Genomic DNA, 10,218 nt, shown 5'->3' with positions numbered 1-10,218 from the left:
TAAATAGTTTAGAACATGTATGCCTTTGGTAGGAGTCCAAATCACCAAATTCAAGCATGTTGGAGCCCTATCCTAGGTTATGCTCCAGGTTCAATATTTTGGCCTAGGGTTAGTTAAGATTCATCTTTTAAAACTAGGATGATCTGCCAATGTCGGAAAATAACAATGTGAAATTTCTTTACATTTTGGTTCATGCATGTATGGGTTGTTTTAAGGAGGATTTAATTATTCCTTGAAATTCCATGAAATGGACCTCTAATTTCAGCCCTTCTTAAGAATTATGGTGAGGAAAACATGTGTTTTTTCTCTTTCTTTTTGGGCATTCATCCCCATGTTGTAGGGACTGTGGATGAGATTGAGTCCCATTAGTCTAAGTGGGAATTATTTGAACGAAAGTGGAAGGTATTTTTTATTCTAAGAAAGGCATAATGGGGAATGGAGCTAACAATTGTCCAAGGGATTTGGAATAAGAATCAATTTTAGAACGACATTAGGTTCAGTAAGGAGAAAATTATTCTTAAGACCTGCTCAACACAAAGATATGGAAGAGATTAAATAAGGGGAGAAAAATCCCTAAAGGGGATCCTTGGAGCAAGGAAATTCCCCAAAATGTTCTTAAATGATAATTTTACCTATCAACTTGAGGGTTCTAGGAATTCATCCAAAAAGGCTTTTGCTCGTTAGATAAGTAAAAAATTCACCAGTTGAATATTCTTTTGATATAATAAACCATGGACCTAACCTATAGGTCATAATTTGTTCTAGAGCTAGCTTGTTTGTAACTAGGATTTTATGTCTAGTGATATAATAATCGCACTCTGGTGGGGTTCTAATGGGAAGTAGAAATTTTGTTTCTTTTCTAAGTTTCTAACACCTTTCGTTTTGGATTCATATGTGGACCAAGTTCATCTTCAAGGAATTGAGTCAAACTATCTTAGTTATAAATATTTATGGCGTTTATCAGGAGGAATAGATTTTCTTGGAGGTTTCTTTTATCAGCATTTTGTTAAAGAGAAGAGGATTGTTATCAAGGAAATCTTAATTTAGCCCATTTCTAGAGAAGAGCTCTCTGGGTTGAATGTTGACTTAGAGAAAGAAGCTGCATATTTCAAATACAAAGTTAGAAGAAGCTAGATTAGTAGAGGTGGAGCTCCTAGAACTGATTCCAACCTAATATAACAATAAAGGAGGCTCTAAAAGGATAGATAAGAGGTTAGATCGATTTTTGGTCTTGAATTCCTTGAAGATAGAGGTGAACCAAATTAGAGATTGGTAGAAGCCATTGGTTTCTCCAATCAAAGTGTTATTTTTCTTCCAATGAAAAAATAGAATCCCAAACCTTCGAGTCTCTTCAAAATTTTTATGTTGTCTAGTCAGAGGAGGAAGTATATAGTAAGCTGATTAAAATTGAATGGATAGGTATGAATTAAGATCAAGGAGGCTCAATGTTACGGAATTTTGAGGTCTAAAATGGGTCTCCTAAGGAAAATAATGAAATAATAAAATAAGGCTTATGAGTTTTTAGAGAAAAGAAAGGAAACTACTTTTTCTATTATATTTTTTATTTATCTATTTGTAGATTCACTCAAACGTCAAGAGTAAATATCTATTGGATGTAGAATTAAATTCCACATCCAATGAGCACCCACTTTGCACACTTTTGAGTAGATCCATATAGAAAAATATTGAAAATAAAAAATGTGGTGTTTTCAATATTTTTCGATGTGCATCTACTCAGAAGTATGCATAGTAGGTACTCATTGGACATGGAATTTAATTATGTATCCAATGGGTGTCTACTCTTGACATTTGAGTGAATCTACAAGGGGATAAGCCAAAATTATGATTAAAAAAAGTATGTTTCTTCTTTTCCCTCCAAAATATTTTCCCTGGGATGACATCATCATTTTAATCCTATTGGTTCTTTTAAAGTTAATTTTGTTAGTATATTTTTTATTTTGAGGCCCATATTTTGACCTCAAAATTATTCTAATGCCTGCTTCCAATTTATATATGCTCCAGGAAAAAAGTTTGAAAATGCATTCAAAAAATTTCTTTAAATTATGGGGTGTTCTGGTCTATTTTCCATGTCCACCATGTCTTTTCTTTTCTTTTTCTGTTTGCTAGGTAATGTGAGTCCTAAGGTGACTAACACACCTAACCTGTGGCTTGAATAGTTGTGACCCAAAAGCATCTAGGCTGTCAAAATCACCTGAGGCTTGCAAGTGGCTTGAGTTACACTAGCCCTTAGCATGGTTGGATTTTTGCTCATGAAGTTTCAAATTGGCGACCTTTACACCATGGAGTGCATTAACAAAACACCTATCATTATCTGCTCTACACCCTGTGAGCTTATGTCCATCATACCTTTTCAATTTTCCAAATTATAAAATTCCAACCCTTTTATCTTTTCAATTTTCAACAAAACTTTGAATCAACTTTTCAAAATCCAAGCTTTTATAAATATTTTCTTTTGAAATAGTTTTCTAACAATTTTATTCATCGTTTAATCTAAGTTAAAGATAAATTTAAAGTTTTAAAAAATTACAATTTTTATCTATCTTTATACTTTTTTTTCACTAGTACCATCATGTTCGGATATGAGTTTTTGTCACTTAAAATAAAAATTAGCGAGAACCTTGTTCACAAACACAAACGTTCCTATTGGTGATTTGATGCTTTAAGTTAGGTTTGTATTAATTGGAATTATAAATTTTACATTTGTTACACTTTTTTTAAAATTGAAATTTTTAGATAAAATCATTATTTTTTTAATGCATTAAAATTAGAAAAGCCACCCTTTAGGTTGTCTAGTTTGTTGAAGAAATTAAATGTCAAATAGGGAAATTTTTCTAGATTTGTGATTTTGGATCTTTTTTCCTTAGTTGAAAAAAAAAAAAAAAAAAAATAAAAAAAAACAAAAAACAAAAAACAAAAACAACATTAAATATTCTCTAAAAAAGTAATGAATTTTTCTCTAATGGTGTACTCTAATATGAACAAAATGGAATTTTGGTCTTAAACAAATACAAGCAGAAACTTTTTTTTCTCTAATGATGTACTTTAATATGAACAAACGGGAACTTTTTTTAGTGGAAACTTTCATTTTTTAATATAGATATATTAACATTATAGCCTAATTATTGATGAGATTAATAGATAATATGCTTGTATTTGATTTAGAACCAGCATAGATCCATCTTAAATATCGATCTAACATGAGTCGAGAGACAAAAAAAAATCATGTGTAATTTTTTTATGAGCCGACATTATTTAAATATTTTGTATAGTTATTTAATTTTTTAATTTTTTATTTTGGTAGACATAGCAAAATTTCAATTCTGATGATGGAGAGACACCCTTACACATTACAGTGGGTTTGTAAAATAAACCTCCAAACTCAATTAATTTTTATATTTAAAAATTTATCAGCCTTTACCAATTTTTTTAATGAAAAAAATACATATATAATATTACATAAAATAGTGTTTATCAATACATAACCTCATTCTAATCAAAAGTAACTTTAAAAGTAAATATTAGAAAATCTTATCCCTCTTTGTTATTGTAATTTAAACCACTTTCATTTAAATTTCATTATCATATTTAATGTATTCCATTTATAATTATTGATTAAGCAAAACTCGAATATAATCTAAGGCCGATATTAGCAATTTTACAGCTAATGCTATTATCAAATTTCATTCCTATTTGACCGCTTATTAATCGACCATTTGAGGTCTCCTTAATAAACTGATGTGGTATTACTTTTAGATTTTAAAATTTACATCTAATCTTCTTTAATAATGAATTATGAGAATGAATGGAACCATGTGGCACCGACCTGAGGTTTTTTTTAAGATAAAACTGTGGACCGTTGATGAATCACGGTTCACGTGATTTCTGACTTTAATTCACTTTTCTCTGTCGGTGAGATTTTTTTTAAATAAAGCTGTGGACCTTGAATCACGATTCACGTGATTCCTGACTTTAATTCGAGATGTCGCTGTCAAAGAAAAAAGTGACTTTACAAGATTCCAAAACATGCATCATTCATCGCCCATTGATTCCTGATTTGAAAATATTTTTTTCGCTGTGTGGGGCCAACCTGAAAAATGAGGGCAATTGGATGGATCAACAGCAAGCTGTTGCGATCTAAGTTAATGCTTTCACGAATACCTGCAATGGTTTTTGACATGCGCAGAGAACGCCTGATGCGACGAAATGTTCATCGATCAAGTAGAGCAACGATATCTGGATTGCCTCTTGGGTAACCCTGAAATGTCATATGACAAGATTTGATCGGCTCTCCGGGGGCCTTCACAACGATTTTTAACGAAATTGTCTCATCATTCTAGTTGCAGGAGACGATAATCCTTCTCTCTTTCTCAACCAGTGGCAGTCTAGTTGCAGGTAAAAATAAAATAAATCTTTTTCATTACTGTGATCTAAAGTTCGTTAAAAAATTAACTTTACCCATTTCTAGAGAAGAGGTCTACAGGTTCAATGTTAACTTGAGAAGGACACTGCATATTTCAAATACAAAGTTAGAAGAAGCTAGATTAGTAGAGGTGGAGCTCCTAGAACTGATTCCAACCTAATGTAACAATAAAGGAGGCTCTAAAAGGATAGATAAGAGGTTAGACCGATTTTTGGTATTGAATTCCTAGATGACAGAGGTGAACCAAATCAGAGATTGGTAGAAGCTATTGGTTTCTCCAATCAAAGTGTTATAAATAGAATCCCAAATCTTCAAGTCTCTTCAAAACTTTAATGTCGACTGGTCGGAGGAGGAAGTATATAGTAAGCTGATTAAAATTGAATGGATAGGTATGAATTAAAATAAAAGAAGCTCAAAGTTAGGGAATTTTGAGATCTAAAATAAGTCTCCTAAGGAAAATAATGAAATAATAAAATAAGGCTTATGGGTTTTTAGAGAAAAGAAAGGAAACTACTTTTTCTATTATATTTTTTATTTATCTATTTGTAGGTTCACTCAAATTTAAAGAGTAGACATTTATCCAATGAGCACCCACTTTGCACACTTTTGAGTACATCCATATAGAAAAAGATTGAAAATATAAAATGTGGTGTTTTCAATCTTTTTCGATGTGGATCTAGAAGTATGCATAGTAGGTACTCATGGGACATAAAATTTAATTATGTATCCAATGGGTGTCTACTCTTGACATTTGAGTGAATCTACAAGGTGATAAGCCAAAATTACAATTAAAAAAAGTAGGTTTCTTCTTTTCCCTCCAAAATATTTTCCTCCGAGAATGACATCATCATTTTAATCCTTTTGATTCTTTTAAAGTTAATTTTCTTAGTATATTTTTTATTTTGAGGCCCATATTTTGCCCTCAAAATTATCCTAATTCCCGCTTCTAGTTTATATCTACTCCAGGGAAAAAGTTTTAAAATGCATTCAAAAAATTTCTTTAAAGGGGAATGGTTTTTCATGATGGGGAGTTCTGGTCTATCTTCCATGTCCACCATGTCTTTTCTTTTCATTTTTTGTTTGATAGGTAATGTGAGTCTTTTCATTTTTTGTTTGATAGGTAATGTGAGCCCTAAGATCACTAAAACACCTAACTTGTGGCTTGAATAGTCGCAACCGACTTGAGAATCATTTTTAAATAAAGCTATGTACCGTGGATGAATCACGATTCACGTGATTTCTACTTTAATTTACTTTTCTCTGTCGGTGACATTTTTTTTTTAAATAAAGCTGTGGACCGTGCATGAATACGATTCACGTGATTCCTGACTTTAATTCGAGATGCCGCTGTCAAATAAAGAAAGTGTCTTTACAAGATTCCAAAATATCATCATTCATCGCCCATTGATTCCTGATTTGCAGATATTTTGTTCGCCTTTGTCTCATTTTGTAGTGGGGCCAACCTGAAAAATGAGGGCAATTGGATGGATCAACAGCAGCTGCTGCGATAGAAGTAGAGCAACGGTATCTGGATTGAAAACGTCATATGACAAGATTTGATCGGCTCTCTGGAAACCTTCACAACGATTTTTCACGAAATTGTCTCATAAGTCGAGTTGCATGAGACGATAATCCTTCACTCCTTCTCAACCAGTGACAAGTTTAGACGCTCTACAAGTTCGCGTGACTAGTGTGTATGAAGTGGCAGTCGATTTGCAGATCCTTCTTCAACCAGTGACAAGTCGAGACGTTCTACAAGTTGGCGTGACCTGTGGGTATGGAGTGGCAGAGTCGGGAAAATCTTGTTGCTTAAAATAGTCTACAATAAGTACAAAGTTATTGATGTCTTGCATGATGTGATTTGGTCAGTCTCTCAAGATTGTTGAGGGAAACAAAATCAATTTAGATATATATGGAACTATATATAGTAAATTTTCATTTTATATCTAAGTTAATTAGATAAACAATTTTAAGAAATTGTAAAGCAGATCACAATATCAAGTATACAACAATCACTTTGTAGGTGTTGTAGACTATTTGAGCAACTATGTCTTTCCAACTCCGTTCATTCCATACACACCAATCACACGAACTTATGGAATTTCAGTGAACAACGTAGTAACGGAGTCAGGTCCTGCAAACATGACCATGCCTGTGTTCGACATGGACGATGCATAATTTGTATATTTTGGTTCAGAGATGTGATATAAAAGAAATTAAATTAAATTTTGTGAATAGGTCTAGATTGTCAATTCTGGTTGAGTCATTTAGATGGGTTTTTTACTTTTTTAAATTAAAATTTAGAAATCTCAAATCTTATCACAGCAAAATCAGTGTCTTATTCGTTAATGTGAGCTTCTGGCATTATGGGCCACTCTATTTTGTGCCTCTTCAATGGGTCTGTCAAACATCGACATTTTTGGGGACTCCAAATTGATTAGGCCAATAACTGTTGCAAGCTTCAGACTCTGTCCCTTCTCTCCTGGCAGCAGAGACTCAGAGCCCTGTCTCTATCTTTTCATCCGCTCTCCTTCTCTCACATCTTTAAAGATGTGAATAAAACTGGGATGCTGATATTTTGTAAGAAGCGTCTGCTCTGCTCCCATGGGCTCAATCCACTTCCAGGAATTTATCTCAGATTCCATTCTTCGCTCTGGTCAGACCGCCTTATAGCTCTCCCTCTGTCTCTTTTTCTGTCCTCTGTCTTTTTTAGACTTTGTTCGGTTAGAACAGCTCTGTTTTGGAAGCAGCTTTGGCTTAATGGGGTTGTCTTCTCCCTGTCATTGTTTTTTGGATTAAGATCTTTTATGCGTCTCTGGTTGTAAAAGGTGCTTTTGTTAGCTGTCTCTGGGAATCTCCCGGGCACAGGTCCATATGATGGTTATCCCTCGATTTTTCTCTCTGCTGCCTGCGAGGATCTCAGGGATGTTGATTGTATATGGGCTTGCCTGGTCCATAGACAATTTCTGTTGTTGTGAACATCAGAACTTTGAATATGTATCTCCTTTTATTTATCAATGAAAAAAGTTTTTTCTTCGTGAGAAAAAAAAAAAAAAAAAAACTTAATTCATTAATGTCATCTAAAAGTTCGTTAAATTTTTTTAACCTATCTATGATAACAATATGAATAACAAATTGTTTAGATTACCATTTCTTCTGTATGCTGAATTACAATGAAAATATGCCATAATCCATACCCCTAGAAGCATAGCAATGCCGTCCTACTTGAAAAGCAGATAAAGCGTTCTTCAGGGTTTGTTTGATAGAAACTTTTATTTAGGGTTCTGTTTGGGGCAAAGAGCCCAGACTTGGAGTCTTTTATTGGTGTTCCAAAGGATAAAGAGGATGAAATCCTGGAAGCTAATCACAGGTTAAAAAGGAAGAGGAAAATAGTGTAAAGTTAAAGATAACTTTGGGCAAGGACATTATTGGAAAAGGCCGCAAATTTTACGGGCAAAAGTCTTCCTTTAAGGTTTTAGAACAGTTAGACCTCCAGTAGGAGTCTGAATCACTAAATTCAGACATATTGGAGCCCTATTCTAGGTTATAGGCCACTGTTGCATATCTTGGCCAAGCGGTGGTTAGGATTCATCTTTTAAAGCAAGGAGGATCCGTCAATGTCGCCAAATAATGATGTGAAATTTCTTTACATTCTGGTTCGTGGGTTGTTGTAAAGGAGGATTCAATTATTCCTCGAAATTCCGCGAACTAGACCTCTATTTTCAGCCCTTGAGAAATGTGGGGAGGAAAACATTGGTTTTTTCTCCTTTCAGGATAGTCATCCCCATAGTGTAGGGACGAGATCGAATCCCATAAACTCTAGTTGTCGGAATCTGAATTCTTTGTCAGAAACTGGAAGGTATTTTTTAAGATCTAAGAAAATGTGTAATGGGGAAGGGAGCTAAAAATGATCGGGGGGTTTGGAATAATAACTAATTCTAGAAACGACACTGGGCTCATTAAGGAGAGAACTGCATGCCCAACACAGAGGTGTGGAAGAGATTAAATAAGACTTAAAAAAAAGTCCGCAGGGAAAATACCGCCGCGAGGTTCCGAAAGTTTCTGGTTTTAGGGACCACTCAAAAATATTTATGCCAGTTAGGAAGAATTCCCAAGCTGAAGATTCTTTTGATTAAAGAAAAAACCAAAAGCATAAGTTGAAAATTATTTTAAAACTAACTCGTTAATTAACTAGGATTTTATATCTACTGATGTAATTGGAACTGTCTACTGATGTAACTGGGAACTGTGGTAGAGTTCTAACAGAAGAAGAAATTTTGTTTCTCTTCTAACATCTTCTATTATGAATCAAGGATTTGGACCAAATCCATCCTCCAGGAACTGGGCCAAACCGTCTCACTCATAAATCATTATGGTGCTTACGAGGAATAATAGATTTGCTGGGGTTTTTCTTGATCAACATTTTTCTCTTCTAACATCTTCTATTATGGATTCAGGGATTTGGACCAAATCCATCCTCCAGGAACTGAGCCAGACCGTCTCACTTATAAGTCGTTATGGTGGTTACGAGGAAAAATAGATTTTCTGGGGGGTTTTTCTTGATCAACATTTTTTTGAAGAGGAGAATATTGTTGTGATCGGAGGCAATCCTAACTTCAACTTCTCTAGGGCACAGATCTGGGGTTGAATGCCAGCCTGGATAAAGAAGCTGCATATTTCAAATACAAGTTAGAAGAAGCTAAATTAGTAGAGGTGGAACCCTTGGAACCGGTTCCAACCTGATAGAACAGTAGAGGACGTTCTAAAGTGATAGCTAAGAGCTAGACAGATTTTGGACCTGAAATCCTTGATGAGAGAGGTGGACAAAATGAGAGGTTGGGTAGAAACCATTGGTTTCTCCAATCATAGTGTTTTTCTTCTTCCCATGAAAAGGCAGAATGCTAAACTTTCCAGTCCCTTAAAAAAATTAATGCCGTCTGGTTGGATAAGGAAGACTACAGGAAGTTGATAGAAAATGAAGGGAAAAGGTATGATTCAGATGGAGGAGAGTCCACCTTCTTCCAGTCTATAGCTAGTTTTGGAAAAATAGGTTAAAAAGACATTTAAGGAATTTCCTTGAAGGAAAAGGAGAACAGGAAGTTGATGGAAAATGAATAGAAAAGATATGATTCTGATGGAGGAGAATCCACATTCTTCCAGTTTATAGCTACTTTTGGAAAAATAGGTTAAAAAGACATTCAAGGAATTTCCTTGAAAGAAAGGGGAACCGGAAGTTGATAGAAGACGAATAGAAAAGTAATGATTCAGATGGAGGAGAGTACACCTTCTAGTTTATACCTAATTTTGGAAAAATAGGTTAAAAAGACATTCAAGGAATTTCCTTGAAGGAAAGGGGAACAGCTTACATTGCGGAAGGTTTTTCTCTATTTTCCATGCCCTTGTCTGGAGCGTCATTTCTGTAATCAGTGTGCATTTTAAGCCTCAAGGGGAACAGGCTTTCATTGCGGAAGGTTTTTCTCTATTTTACATGCCCTTGTCTGGAGCGGCATTTCTGTAATCAGTGTGCATGTATCTAAATTCTTAGGTATATTCAGATTTTGGAAAATATTTATATTTTTTTCCAAGTTTTAGTTTGTAAATTAAAATTATAGGTTTTATTTCTTTCCCATTTCACTTTTTAGAAAATATTGAGTCATACAACATTTAAATATCTACAAATATTTTTTCTAAGTAGTTTTCTAATGACTATACTCATCCTCCTATCTGAGTTTGAATATCTACAAATATTTTCCTCTACGTAGCTTAAGTAGCTTTCT

The 10,218-nt window shown here is 34.1% G+C and overlaps 1 long non-coding RNA gene across 2 annotated transcripts; it reads left to right on the top strand.

The window, feature by feature from the left end:
• Window positions 1–4,084: 4,084 nt before the first annotated feature.
• On the top strand, window positions 4,085–10,007 carry LOC149151052 (uncharacterized). 2 transcript variants are annotated; one of them, XR_016262936.1, is made up of 2 exons: window positions 4,085–4,413; window positions 5,895–10,007. It is a non-coding gene; the product is annotated as an uncharacterized LOC149151052 (long non-coding RNA). The 2 variants fall into 2 exon arrangements; XR_016262935.1 differs by having other exon boundaries at window positions 5,864–10,007.
• The last annotated feature ends 211 nt before the right edge of the window (window positions 10,008–10,218 follow it).

The sequence above is a fragment of the Pinus tabuliformis genome, chromosome 9 (genome assembly GCF_031772625.1).
Source record: "Pinus tabuliformis cultivar Carrire ecotype Pingquan chromosome 9, CPIR1, whole genome shotgun sequence".
Taxonomy (NCBI): domain Eukaryota; kingdom Viridiplantae; phylum Streptophyta; class Pinopsida; order Pinales; family Pinaceae; genus Pinus; species Pinus tabuliformis.
Note: the sequence above shows the minus strand (reverse complement) of the source record. Positions and strands in the feature narration are given on the sequence as shown.